The 13,348-nt window shown below is 42.7% G+C and overlaps 15 non-coding genes across 15 annotated transcripts; all 15 read right to left on the bottom strand.

Moving 5' to 3' along the window:
* Positions 1 to 181: 181 nt before the first annotated feature.
* On the bottom strand, positions 182 to 263 carry trnal-uag (transfer RNA leucine (anticodon UAG)). The gene has a single exon. It is a non-coding gene; the product is annotated as a tRNA-Leu (tRNA).
* A 737-nt stretch (positions 264 to 1,000) lies between these two features.
* trnal-aag (transfer RNA leucine (anticodon AAG)) lies at positions 1,001 to 1,082 on the bottom strand. Its single transcript has one exon. It is a non-coding gene; the product is annotated as a tRNA-Leu (tRNA).
* Positions 1,083 to 1,819: 737 nt separating this feature from the next.
* Positions 1,820 to 1,901, bottom strand: trnal-aag (transfer RNA leucine (anticodon AAG)). The gene has a single exon. It is a non-coding gene; the product is annotated as a tRNA-Leu (tRNA).
* Positions 1,902 to 2,638: 737 nt separating this feature from the next.
* trnal-aag (transfer RNA leucine (anticodon AAG)) lies at positions 2,639 to 2,720 on the bottom strand. Its single transcript has one exon. It is a non-coding gene; the product is annotated as a tRNA-Leu (tRNA).
* Positions 2,721 to 3,456: 736 nt separating this feature from the next.
* Positions 3,457 to 3,538, bottom strand: trnal-uag (transfer RNA leucine (anticodon UAG)). Its single transcript has one exon. It is a non-coding gene; the product is annotated as a tRNA-Leu (tRNA).
* A 736-nt stretch (positions 3,539 to 4,274) lies between these two features.
* Positions 4,275 to 4,356, bottom strand: trnal-aag (transfer RNA leucine (anticodon AAG)). The gene has a single exon. It is a non-coding gene; the product is annotated as a tRNA-Leu (tRNA).
* A 736-nt stretch (positions 4,357 to 5,092) lies between these two features.
* Positions 5,093 to 5,174, bottom strand: trnal-aag (transfer RNA leucine (anticodon AAG)). The gene has a single exon. It is a non-coding gene; the product is annotated as a tRNA-Leu (tRNA).
* Positions 5,175 to 6,719: 1,545 nt separating this feature from the next.
* On the bottom strand, positions 6,720 to 6,801 carry trnal-aag (transfer RNA leucine (anticodon AAG)). Its single transcript has one exon. It is a non-coding gene; the product is annotated as a tRNA-Leu (tRNA).
* Positions 6,802 to 7,537: 736 nt separating this feature from the next.
* On the bottom strand, positions 7,538 to 7,619 carry trnal-aag (transfer RNA leucine (anticodon AAG)). The gene has a single exon. It is a non-coding gene; the product is annotated as a tRNA-Leu (tRNA).
* Positions 7,620 to 8,275: 656 nt separating this feature from the next.
* On the bottom strand, positions 8,276 to 8,357 carry trnal-aag (transfer RNA leucine (anticodon AAG)). Its single transcript has one exon. It is a non-coding gene; the product is annotated as a tRNA-Leu (tRNA).
* Positions 8,358 to 9,094: 737 nt separating this feature from the next.
* On the bottom strand, positions 9,095 to 9,176 carry trnal-aag (transfer RNA leucine (anticodon AAG)). The gene has a single exon. It is a non-coding gene; the product is annotated as a tRNA-Leu (tRNA).
* Positions 9,177 to 9,912: 736 nt separating this feature from the next.
* On the bottom strand, positions 9,913 to 9,994 carry trnal-uag (transfer RNA leucine (anticodon UAG)). The gene has a single exon. It is a non-coding gene; the product is annotated as a tRNA-Leu (tRNA).
* A 656-nt stretch (positions 9,995 to 10,650) lies between these two features.
* On the bottom strand, positions 10,651 to 10,732 carry trnal-aag (transfer RNA leucine (anticodon AAG)). Its single transcript has one exon. It is a non-coding gene; the product is annotated as a tRNA-Leu (tRNA).
* Positions 10,733 to 11,469: 737 nt separating this feature from the next.
* Positions 11,470 to 11,551, bottom strand: trnal-aag (transfer RNA leucine (anticodon AAG)). The gene has a single exon. It is a non-coding gene; the product is annotated as a tRNA-Leu (tRNA).
* Positions 11,552 to 12,288: 737 nt separating this feature from the next.
* trnal-uag (transfer RNA leucine (anticodon UAG)) lies at positions 12,289 to 12,370 on the bottom strand. The gene has a single exon. It is a non-coding gene; the product is annotated as a tRNA-Leu (tRNA).
* Positions 12,371 to 13,348: the final 978 nt, after the last annotated feature.

The raw sequence follows: 13,348 nt of genomic DNA, 5'->3' as shown, positions 1-13,348 counted from the left end.
CCGTGGGGGCACAGGACTTGGTGGCTGGTTGGTTAAGGTGATGGACTACACTATTGAGTTGGAACCCCATCCGTGACACACAACATTGCTTCTTTTCTCCCTTGCATGGCCCTGCATGAAAGTAAAAACACTGAAATAAAGCAGAACATGTGATAGCTTGCGCAAACAAACTCAATAAAGATGGCAGTGGTGGGATTTGAACCCACGCCTCCTTAGAGACTGGAGCCTTAATCCAGCGCCTTAGACCGCTCGGCCACACTACCCAGCTCTGGCAAGATTTCCAAACTTTCTCGTCAGTTACCTAGAGCGTCTGCACTCCCTTGTATTTTAGTCTTCTTTTTCATTTTCTTCTTTAAAATCTTTATGTATCTCATGTTGCTCTTGCGTCCTTCATCTTTTTTTGATTCTCTTTTTAAAAATCTTAATTTATCTGATGTTGCTCTTTCTTCCATTGTGTACACTGAAAATAAGTTTCTGCTTTTATGTCTGAAGCAGATTGAATCTGAAAAACACAGCAGAATTTTTTCAAAAACAGAGGTGGGAATTAGGGTAAAGGATGGATTCCCTTTATTTGTCCGGTGTCCTTGGTGGCCTTGTTTGAAATTACATTACAGTTTTTTGTTGAGAAAAAGTTAAAGCGGTGGACTTTGAACCCACACCTCTGAAAGACTGGATCCTTAAATACAGTTCTCTGGACAGCTTGGCCACAGTACCCACTGTTAAAATGGACTGCTAGGTCGTCGCACAGCCCAGCCCAACTTTCCTTGTTTACAATCTAGGCTTTGACGTGAACAACCACCGGTAGGAGGTGCAACTGCCACAGCGAGAGCACAGGACTTGGTGGCTGATTGGTTAAGGTGATGGACTACACTATTGAGTTGGAACCCCATCCGTGACACACAACATTGCTTCTTTTCTCCCTTGCATGGGCGACATGAAAGTAAAAACCCTGAAACAAAGCAGAAAATGTGATAGCTTGCGCAAAAAAACTCAATAAAGATGGCAGTGGTGGGATTTGAACCCACGCCTCCTTAGAGACTGGAGCCTTAATCCAGCGCCTTAGACCGCTCGGCCACACTACCCAGCTCTGGCAAAATATTTACACTTTCTCGTCAGTTACCTAGAGCGTCTGTACTTCCTTGTATTTTAGTCTTCTTTTTCATTTTCTTCTTTAAAATCTTTATGTATCTCATGTTGCTCTTGCGTCCTTCATCTTTTTTTGATTCTCTTTTTAAAAATCTTAATTTATCTGATGTTGCTCTTTCTTCCATCGTATAAACTTAGAATTCGTTTCTGCTTTTATGTCTGAAGCAGATTGAATTAGAAAAACACGGCAGATAATTGCAATAACAGACGTTTGAATTAGGGTAAAGGCTGGATTCCCTTTATTTGTCCGGTGTCCTTGGTGGCCTTGTTTGAAATTACATTACAGTTTTCTGTTGAGAAAAAGTTTCAGAGGTGGACTTTGAACCTACACCTCCGAAAGACTGGGTCCTTAAATCCAGTTCTCTGGACAGCTCGGCCACAGTTCCCACTGTTAAAATGGACTGCTTGGTTGTCGCACAGACCATCACAACTTTCCTTTTTTCCAATCAAGGATTTGACGTGAAGAACCACCGGTAGGAGGTGCAACTGCCACCGTGAGAGCACAGGACTTGGTGGCTGGTTGGTTAAGGCGATGGACTACACTATTGAGTTGGAACCCCATCCGTGACACACAACATTGCTTCTTTTCTCCCTTGCATGGCCCTGCATGAAAGTAAAAACGCTGAAATAAAGCAGAACATGTGATAGCTTGCGCAAACAAACTCAATAAAGATGGCAGTGGTGGGATTTGAACCCACGCCTCCTTAGAGACTGGAGCCTAAATCCAGCGCCTTAGACCGCTCGGCCACACTACCCAGCTCTGGCAAAATATTCACACTTTCTCGTCAGTTACCTAGAGCGTCTGCACTCCCTTGTATTTTAGTCTTCTTTTTCATTTTCTTGTTTAAAATCTTTATGTATCTCATATTGCTCTTGCGTCCTTCATCTTTTTTTGATTCTCTTTTTAAAAATCTTAATTTATCTGATGTTGCTCTTTCTTCCATCGTATAAACCTAGAATTAGTTTCTGCTTTCATGTCTGAAGCAGATTGAATTAGAAAAACACGGCAGATAATTGCAATAACAGACGTGGGAATGAGGGTAAAGGCTGGATTCCCTTTATTTGTCCGGTGTCCTTGGTGGCCTTGTTTGAAATTACATTACAGTTTTCTGTTGAGAAAAACTTGCAGCGGTGGACTTTGAACCGACACCTCCGAAAGACTGGGTCCTTAAATCCAGTTCTCTGGACAGCTCGGCCACAGTTCCCACTGTTAAAATGGACTGCTTGGTCGTCGCACAGACCATCACAACTTTCCTTTTTTTCAATCAAGGAATTGACATGAACAACCACCAGTAGGAGGTGCAATTGCCAGCGCGCGGGCACAGAACTTGGTGGCTGGTTGGTTAAGGCGATGGACTACACTATTGAGTTGGAACCCCATCCGTGACACACAACATTGCTTCTTTTCTCCCTTGCATGGCCCTGCATGAAAGTAAAAACACTGAAATAAAGCAGAACATGTGATAGCTTGCGCAAACAAACTCAATAAAGATGGCAGTGGTGGGATTTGAACCCACGCCTCCTTAGAGACTGGAGCCTAAATCCAGCGCCTTAGACCGCTCGGCCACACTACCCAGCTCTGGCAAAATATTCACACTTTCTAATCAGTTACCTAGAGCGTCTGCACTCCCTTGTATTTTAGTCTTCTTTTTCATTTTCTTCTTTAAAATCTTTATGTATCTCATGTTGCTCTTGCGTCCTTCATCTTTTTTTGATTCTCTTTTTAAAAATCTTAATTTATCTGATGTTGCTCTTTCTTCCATCGTATAAACTTAGAATTAGTTTCTGCTTTTATGTCTGAAGAAGATTGAATTAGAAAAACACGGCAGATAATTGCAATAACAGACGTGGGAATTAGGGTAAAGGCTGGATTCCCTTTATTTTCCGGTGTCCTTGGTGGCCTTGTTTGAAATTACATTACAGTTTTCTGTTGAGAAAAAGTTGTAGTGGTGGACTTTGAACCGACACCTCTGAAAGACTGGGTCCTTAAATCCAGTTCTCTGGACAGCTTGGCCACAGTTCCCACTGTTAAAATAGACTGCTTGGTCATCGCACAGACCATCACAACTTTCCTTTTTTCCAATCAAGGATTTGACGTGAACAACTACCGGTAGGAGGTGCAACTGCCACCGTGGGGGCACAGAACTTGGTGGCTGGTTGGTTAAGGCGATGGACTACACTATTGAGTTGGAACCCCATCCGTGACACACAACATTGCTTCTTTTCTCCCTTGCATTGCCCTGCATGAAAGTAAAAACACTGAAATAAAGCAGAACATGTGATAGCTTGCGCAAACAAACTCAATAAAGATGGCAGTGGTGGGATTTGAACCCACGCCTCCTTAGAGACTGGAGCCTAAATCCAGCGCCTTAGACCGCTCTGCCACACTACCCAGCTCTGGCAAGATTTCCACACTTTCTCGTCAGTTACCTAGAGCGTCTGCACTCCCTTGTATTTTAGTCTTCTTTTTCATTTTCTTCTTTAAAATCTTTATGTATCTCATGTTGCTCTTGCGTCCTTCATCTTTTTTTGATTCTCTTTCTAAAAATCTTAATTTATCTGATGTTGCTCTTTCTTTCATCTTATAAACTTAGAATTAGTTTCTGCTTTTATGTCTGAAGCAGACTGAATTAGAAAAACACGGCAGATAATAGCAATAATAGACGTGGGAATGAGGGTAAAGGCTGGATTCCCTTTATTTTCCGGTGTCCTTGGTGGCCTTGTTTGAAATTACATTAAAGTTTTCTGTTGAGAAAAAGTTGCAGTGGTGGACTTTGAACCGACACCTCTGAAAGACTGGGTCCTTAAATCCAGTTCTCTGGACAGCTTGGCCACAGTTCCCACTGTTAAAATAGACTGCTTGGTCATCGCACAGACCATCACAACTTTCCTTTTTTCCAATCAAGGATTTGACGTGAACAACTACCGGTAGGAGGTGCAACTGCCACCGTGGGGGCACAGGACTTGGTGGCTGGTTGGTTAAGGTGATGGACTACACTATTGAGTTGGAACCCCATCCGTGACACACAACATTGCTTCTTTTCTCCCTTGCATGGCCCTGCATGAAAGTAAAAACACTGAAATAAAGCAGAACATGTGATAGCTTGCGCAAACAAACTCAATAAAGATGGCAGTGGTGGGATTTGAACCCACGCCTCCTTAGAGAGTGGAGCCTTAATCCAGCGCCTTAGACCGCTCGGCCACACTACCCAGCTCTGGCAAGATTTCCAAACTTTCTCGTCAGTTACCTAGAGCGTCTGCACTTCCTTGTATTTTAGTCTTCTTTTTCATTTTCTTCTTTAAAATCTTTATGTATCTCATGTTGCTCTTGCGTCCTTCATCTTTTTTTGATTCTCTTTCTAAAAATCTTAATTTATCTGATGTTGCTCTTTCTTTCATCGTATAAACTTAGAATTGGTTTCTGTTTTTATGTCTGAAGCAGATTGAATTAGAAAAACACGGCAGATAATAGCAATAATAGACGTGGGAATGAGGGTAAAGGCTGGATTCCCTTTATTTTCCGGTGTCCTTGGTGGCCTTGTTTGAAATTACATTACAGTTTTCTGTTGAGAAAAAGTTGCAGTGGTGGACTTTGAACCGACACCTCTGAAAGACTGGGTCCTTAAATCCAGTTCTCTGGACAGCTTGGCCACAGTTCCCACTGTTAAAATAGACTGCTTGGTCATCGCACAGACCATCACAACTTTCCTTTTTTCCAATCAAGGATTTGACGTGAACAACTACCGGTAGGAGGTGCAACTGCCACCGTGGGGGCACAGGACTTGGTGGCTGGTTGGTTAAGGTGATGGACTACACTATTGAGTTGGAACCCCATCCGTGACACACAACATTGCTTCTTTTCTCCCTTGCATGGCCCTGCATGAAAGTAAAAACACTGAAATAAAGCAGAACATGTGATAGCTTGCGCAAACAAACTCAATAAAGATGGCAGTGGTGGGATTTGAACCCACGCCTCCTTAGAGACTGGAGCCTTAATCCAGCGCCTTAGACCGCTCGGCCACACTACCCAGCTCTGGCAAGATTTCCAAACTTTCTCGTCAGTTACCTAGAGCGTCTGCACTTCCTTGTATTTTAGTCTTCTTTTTCATTTTCTTCTTTAAAATCTTTATGTATCTCATGTTGCTCTTGCGTCCTTCATCTTTTTTTGATTCTCTTTCTAAAAATCTTAATTTATCTGATGTTGCTCTTTCTTTCATCGTATAAACTTAGAATTGGTTTCTGTTTTTATGTCTGAAGCAGATTGAATTAGAAAAACACGGCAGATAATAGCAATAATAGACGTGGGAATGAGGGTAAAGGCTGGATTCCCTTTATTTGTCCGGTGTCCTTGGTGGCCTTGTTTGAAATTACATTACAGTTTTCTGTTGAGAAAAAGTTGTAGTGGTGGACTTTGAACCGACACCTCTGAAAGACTGGGTCCTTAAATCCAGTTCTCTGGACAGCTCGCCCACAGTACCAACTGTTAAAATGGACTGCTGGGTCGTCCCACAGACCATCACAACTTTCCTTTTTTCCAAACAAGGATTTGACGTGAACAACCACCGGTAGGAGGTGCAACTGCCACCGTGAGAGAACAGGACTTGGTGGCTGGTTGGTTAAGGCGATGGACTACACTATTGAGTTGGAACCCCATCCGTGACACACAATATTGCTTCTTTTCTCCCTTGCACGGCCCTGCATGAAAGTAAAAACGCTGAAATAATGTAGAACATGTGATAGCTTGCGCAAACAAACTCAATAAAGATGGCAGTGGTGGGATTTGAACCGACGCCTCCTTAGAGGCTGGAGCGCCTTAGACCGCTCGGCCACACTACCCAGCTCTGGCAAGATTTCCACACTTTCTCGTCAGTTACCTAGAGCGTCTGCACTCCCTTGTGTTTTAGTCTTCTTTTTCATTTTCTTCTTTAAAATCTTTATGTATCTCATGTTGCTCTTGCGTCCTTCATCTTTTTTTGATTCTCTTTCTAAAAATCTTAATTTATCTGATGTTGCTCTTTCTTTCATCGTATAAACTTAGAATTGGTTTCTGTTTTTATGTCTGAAGCAGATTGAATTAGAAAAACACGGCAGATAATAGCAATAATAGACGTGGGAATTAGGGTAAAGGCTGGATTCCCTTTATTTGTCCGGTGTCCTTGGTGGCCTTGTTTGAAATTACATTACAGTTTTCTGTTGAGAAAAAGTTGTAGTGGTGGACTTTGAACCGACACCTCTGAAAGACTGGGTCCTTAAATCCAGTTCTCTGGACAGCTCGCCCACAGTACCAACTGTTAAAAGGGACTGCTGGGTCGTCCCACAGACCATCACAACTTTCCTTTTTTCCAATCAAGGATTTGACGTGAACAACCACCGGTAGGAGGTGCAACTGCCACCGTGAGAGAACAGGACTTGGTGGCTGGTTGGTTAAGGCGATGGACTACACTATTGAGTTGGAACCCCATCCGTGACACACAACATTGCTTCTTTTCTCCCTTGCACGGCCCTGCATGAAAGTAAAAACACTGAAATAAAGCAGAACATGTGATAGCTTGCGCAAACAAACTCAATAAAGATGGCAGTGGTGGGATTTGAACCCACGCCTCCTTAGAGACTGGAGCCTTAATCCAGCGCCTTAGACCGCTCTGCCACACTACCCAGCTCTGGCAAGATTTCCACACTTTCTCGTCAGTTACCTAGAGCGTCTGCACTCCCTTGTATTTTAGTCTTCTTTTTCATTTTCTTCTTTAAAATCTTTATGTATCTCATGTTGCTCTTGCGTCCTTCATCTTTTTTTGATTCTCTTTCTAAAAATCTTAATTTATCTGATGTTGCTCTTTCTTTCATCGTATAAACTTAGAATTAGTTTCTGCTTTTATGTCTGAAGCAGACTGAATTAGAAAAACACGGCAGATAATAGCAATAATAGACGTGGGAATGAGGGTAAAGGCTGGATTCCCTTTATTTTCCGGTGTCCTTGGTGGCCTTGTTTGAAATTACATTACAGTTTTCTGTTGAGAAAAAGTTGCAGTGGTGGACTTTGAACCGACACCTCTGAAAGACTGGGTCCTTAAATCCAGTTCTCTGGACAGCTTGGCCACAGTTCCCACTGTTAAAATAGACTGCTTGGTCATCGCACAGACCATCACAACTTTCCTTTTTTCCAATCAAGGATTTGACGTGAACAACTACCGGTAGGAGGTGCAACTGCCACCGTGGGGGCACAGGACTTGGTGGCTGGTTGGTTAAGGCGATGGACTACACTATTGAGTTGGAACCCCATCCGTGACACACAACATTGCTTCTTTTCTCCCTTGCATGGCCCTGCATGAAAGTAAAAACACTGAAATAAAGCAGAACATGTGATAGCTTGCGCAAACAAACTCAATAAAGATGGCAGTGGTGGGATTTGAACCCACGCCTCCTTAGAGACTGGAGCCTAAATCCAGCGCCTTAGACCGCTCGGCCACACTACCCAGCTTCTTTAAAATCTTTATGTATCTCATGTTGCTCTTGCGTCCTTCATCTTTTTTTGATTCTCTTTCTAAAAATGTTAATTTATCTGATGTTGCTCTTTCTTTCATCGTATAAACTGAGAATTAGTTTCTGCTTTTATATCTGAAGCAGATTGAATTAGAAAAACATGGCAGATAATTGCAATAACAGACGTGGGAATTAGGGTAAAGGCTGGATTCCCTTTATTTGTCCGGTGTCCTTGGTGGCCTTGTTTGAAATGACATTACAGTTTTCTGTTGAGAAAAAGTTGCAGCGGTGGACTTTGAACCGACACCTCCGAAAGACTGGGTCCTTAAATCCAGTTCTCTGGACAGCTCGGCAACAGTTCCCACTGTTAAAATGGACTGCTTGGTCGTCGCACAGACCATCACAACTTTCCTTTTTTCCAATCAAGGATTTGACGTGAACAACCACCGGTAGGAGGTGCAACTGCCACTGCGGGGGCACAGGATTTGGTGGCTAATTGGTTAAGGCGATGGACTACACTATTGAGTCGGATCCCCATCCGTGACACACAACATTGCTTATTTTCTCCCTTGCATGGCCCTGCATGAAAGTAAAAACTCTGAAATAAAGCAGAACATGTGATAGCTTGCGCAAACAAACTCAATAAAGATGGCAGTGGTGGGATTTGAACCCACGCCTCCTTAGAGACTGGAGCCTTAATCCAGCGCCTTAGACCGCTCAGCCACACTACCCAGCTGTGGCAAAATATTCACACTTTCTCGTCAGTTACCTAGAGCGTCTGCACTCCCTTGTATTTCAGTCTTCTTTTTCATTTTCTTCTTTAAAATCTTTATGTATCTCATGTTGCTCTTGCGTCCTTCATCTTTTTTTGATTCTCTTTCTAAAAATGTTAATTTATCTGATGTTGCTCTTTCTTTCATGGTATAAACTTAGAATTAGTTTCTGCTTTTATGTCTGAAGCAGATTGAATTAGAAAAACACGGCAGATAATTGCAATAACAGACGTGGGAATGAGGGTAAAGGCTGGATTCCCTTTATTTGTCCGGTGTCCTTGGTGGCCTTGTTTGAAATGACATTACAGTTTTCTGTTGAGAAGAAGTTGCAGCGGTGGACTTTGAACCGACACCTCCGAAAGACTGGGTCCTTAAATCCAGTTCTCTGGACAGCTCGGCCACAGTTCCCACTGTTAAAATGGACTGCTTGGTCGTCGCACAGACCATCACAACTTTCCTTTTTTCCAATCAAGGATTTGACGTGAACAACCACCGGTAGGAGGTGCAACTGCCACTGCGGGGGCACAGGATTTGGTGGCTAATTGGTTAAGGCGATGGACTACACTATTGAGTCGGATCCCCATCCGTGACACACAACATTGCTTATTTTCTCCCTTGCATGGCCCTGCATGAAAGTAAAACCGCTGAAATAAAGCAGAAAATGTGATAGCTTGCGCAAACAAACTCAATAAAGATGGCAGTGGTGGGATTTGAACCCACGCCTCCTTAGAGACTGGAGCCTTAATCCAGCGCCTTAGACCGCTCTGCCACACTACCCAGCTCTGGCAAGATTTCCACACTTTCTCGTCAGTTACCTAGAGCGTCTGCACTCCCTTGTATTTTAGTCTTCTTTTTCATTTTCTTCTTTAAAATCTTTATGTATCTCATGTTGCTCTTGCGTCCTTCATCTTTTTTTGATTCTCTTTCTAAAAATCTTAATTTATCTGATGTTGCTCTTTCTTTCATCGTATAAACTTAGAATTAGTTTCTGCTTTTATGTCTGAAGCAGACTGAATTAGAAAAACACGGCAGATAATAGCAATAATAGACGTGGGAATGAGGGTAAAGGCTGGATTCCCTTTATTTTCCGGTGTCCTTGGTGGCCTTGTTTGAAATTACATTACAGTTTTCTGTTGAGAAAAAGTTGCAGTGGTGGACTTTGAACCGACACCTCTGAAAGACTGGGTCCTTAAATCCAGTTCTCTGGACAGCTTGGCCACAGTTCCCACTGTTAAAATAGACTGCTTGGTCATCGCACAGACCATCACAACTTTCCTTTTTTCCAATCAAGGATTTGACGTGAACAACTACCGGTAGGAGGTGCAACTGCCACCGTGGGGGCACAGGACTTGGTGGCTGGTTGGTTAAGGCGATGGACTACACTATTGAGTTGGAACCCCATCCGTGACACACAACATTGCTTCTTTTCTCCCTTGCATGGCCCTGCATGAAAGTAAAAACACTGAAATAAAGCAGAACATGTGATAGCTTGCGCAAACAAACTCAATAAAGATGGCAGTGGTGGGATTTGAACCCACGCCTCCTTAGAGACTGGAGCCTAAATCCAGCGCCTTAGACCGCTCGGCCACACTACCCAGCTTCTTTAAAATCTTTATGTATCTCATGTTGCTCTTGCGTCCTTCATCTTTTTTTGATTCTCTTTCTAAAAATGTTAATTTATCTGATGTTGCTCTTTCTTTCATCGTATAAACTGAGAATTAGTTTCTGCTTTTATATCTGAAGCAGATTGAATTAGAAAAACATGGCAGATAATTGCAATAACAGACGTGGGAATTAGGGTAAAGGCTGGATTCCCTTTATTTGTCCGGTGTCCTTGGTGGCCTTGTTTGAAATGACATTACAGTTTTCTGTTGAGAAAAAGTTGCAGCGGTGGACTTTGAACCGACACCTCCGAAAGACTGGGTCCTTAAATCCAGTTCTCTGGACAGCTCGGCAACAGTTCCCACTGTTAAAATGGACTGCTTGGTCGTCGCACAGACCATCACAACTTTCCTTTTTTCCAATCAAGGATTTGACGTGAACAACCACCGGTAGGAGGTGCAACTGCCACTGCGGGGGCACAGGATTTGGTGGCTAATTGGTTAAGGCGATGGACTACACTATTGAGTCGGATCCCCATCCGTGACACACAACATTGCTTATTTTCTCCCTTGCATGGCCCTGCATGAAAGTAAAAACTCTGAAATAAAGCAGAACATGTGATAGCTTGCGCAAACAAACTCAATAAAGATGGCAGTGGTGGGATTTGAACCCACGCCTCCTTAGAGACTGGAGCCTTAATCCAGCGCCTTAGACCGCTCAGCCACACTACCCAGCTGTGGCAAAATATTCACACTTTCTCGTCAGTTACCTAGAGCGTCTGCACTCCCTTGTATTTCAGTCTTCTTTTTCATTTTCTTCTTTAAAATCTTTATGTATCTCATGTTGCTCTTGCGTCCTTCATCTTTTTTTGATTCTCTTTCTAAAAATGTTAATTTATCTGATGTTGCTCTTTCTTTCATGGTATAAACTTAGAATTAGTTTCTGCTTTTATGTCTGAAGCAGATTGAATTAGAAAAACACGGCAGATAATTGCAATAACAGACGTGGGAATGAGGGTAAAGGCTGGATTCCCTTTATTTGTCCGGTGTCCTTGGTGGCCTTGTTTGAAATGACATTACAGTTTTCTGTTGAGAAGAAGTTGCAGCGGTGGACTTTGAACCGACACCTCCGAAAGACTGGGTCCTTAAATCCAGTTCTCTGGACAGCTCGGCCACAGTTCCCACTGTTAAAATGGACTGCTTGGTCGTCGCACAGACCATCACAACTTTCCTTTTTTCCAATCAAGGATTTGACGTGAACAACCACCGGTAGGAGGTGCAACTGCCACTGCGGGGGCACAGGATTTGGTGGCTAATTGGTTAAGGCGATGGACTACACTATTGAGTCGGATCCCCATCCGTGACACACAACATTGCTTATTTTCTCCCTTGCATGGCCCTGCATGAAAGTAAAACCGCTGAAATAAAGCAGAAAATGTGATAGCTTGCGCAAACAAACTCAATAAAGATGGCAGTGGTGGGATTTGAACCCACGCCTCCTTAGAGACTGGAGCCTTAATCCAGCGCCTTAGACCGCTCGGCCACACTACCCAGCTGTGGCAAAATATTCACACTTTCTCGTCAGTTACCTAGAGCGTCTGCACTCCCTTGTATTTCAGTCTTCTTTTTCATTTTCTTCTTTAAAATCTTTATGTATCTCATGTTGCTCTTGCGTCCTTCATCTTTTTTTGATTCTCTTTCTAAAAATGTTAATTTATCTGATGTTGCTCTTTCTTTCATCGTATAAACTTAGAATTAGTATCTGCTTTTATGTCTGAAGCAGATTGAATTAGAAAAACACGGCAGATAATTGCAATAACAGACGTGGGAATGAGGGTAAAGGCTGGATTCCCTTTATTTGTCCGGTGTCCTTGGTGGCCTTGTTTGAAATTACATTACAGTTTTCTGTTGAGAAAAAGTTGTAGTGGTGGACTTTGACCCCACACCTCCGAATGACTGGGTACTTAAATCCAGTTCTCTGGACAGCTCGGCCACAGTACCAACTGTTAAAATGGACTGCTGGGTCGTCCCACAGAACATCACAACTTTCCTTTTTTCCAATCAAGGATTTGACGTGAACAACCACCGGTAGGAGGTGCAACTGCCAACGCGGCGGCACAGGACATGGTGGTTGGTTGGTTAAGGCGATGGACTACACTATCGAGTTGGAACCCCATCCGTGACACACAACATTGCTTCTTTTCTCCCTTGCATGGCCCTGCATGAAAGTAAAAACGCTGAAATAAAGCAGAAAATGTGATAGCTTGCGCAAACAAACTCAATGAAGATGGCAGTGGTGGGATTTGAACCAACGCCTCCTTAGAGACTGGAGCCTAAATCCAGCGCCTTAGACCGCTCGGCCACACTACCCAGCTCTGGCAAGATTTCCACACTTTCTCGTCAGTTACCTAGAGCGTCTGCACTCCCTTGTATTTTAGTCTTCTTTTTCATTTTCTTCTTTAAAATCTTTATGTATCTCATGTTGCTCTTGCGTCCTTCATCTTTTTTTGATTCTCTTTCTAAAAATCTTAATTTATCTGATGTTGCTCTTTCTTTCATCGTATAAACTTAGAATTAGTTTCTGCTTTTATGTCTGAAGCAGATTGAATCTGAAAAACACAGCAGATAATTTCAATAACAGACGTGGGAATTAGGGTAAAGGCTGGATTCCCTTTATTTGTCCGGTGTCCTTGGTGGCCTTGCTTGAAATTACATTACAGTTTTCTGTTGAGAAAAAGTTAAAGCGGTGGACTTTGAACCTACACCTCTGAAAGACTGGATCCTTAAATACAGTTCTCTGGACAGCTTGGCCACAGTACCCACTGTTAAAATGCATGAAAGTAGAAAAGCAGAACATGTGATAGCTTGCGCAAACAAACTCAATAAAGATGGCAGTGGTGGGATTTGAACCCACGACTGGTGCCTTAATCCAGCGCCTTAATCCAGCGCCTTAGACCGCTCTGCCACACTACCCAGCTCTGGCAAGATATTCACACTTTCTCGTCAGTTACCTAGAGCGTCTGCACTCCCTTGTATTTCAGTCTTCTTTTTCATTTTCTTCTTTAAAATCTTTATGTATCTCATGTTGCTCTTGCGTCCTTCATCTTTTTTTGATTCTCTTTCTAAAAATCTTAATTTATCTGATGTTGCTCTTTCTTTCATCGTATAAACTGAGAATTAGTTTCTGCTTTTATATCTGAAGCAGATTGAATTAGAAAAACATGGCAGATAATTGCAATAACAGACGTGGGAATTAGGGTAAATGCTGGATTCCCTTTATTTGTCCGGTGTCCTTGGTGGCCTTGTTTGAAATGACATTACAGTTTTCTGTTGAGAAAAAGTTAAAGC

Source organism: Oncorhynchus mykiss, chromosome 13, assembly GCF_057628025.1.
Source record: "Oncorhynchus mykiss isolate SJ-2025 chromosome 13, ASM5762802v1, whole genome shotgun sequence".
In the NCBI taxonomy this organism is placed as follows: domain Eukaryota; kingdom Metazoa; phylum Chordata; class Actinopteri; order Salmoniformes; family Salmonidae; genus Oncorhynchus; species Oncorhynchus mykiss.
The sequence above is the reverse complement of the archived record's forward strand: the minus strand, read 5'-3'. Positions and strand labels throughout refer to the sequence as shown.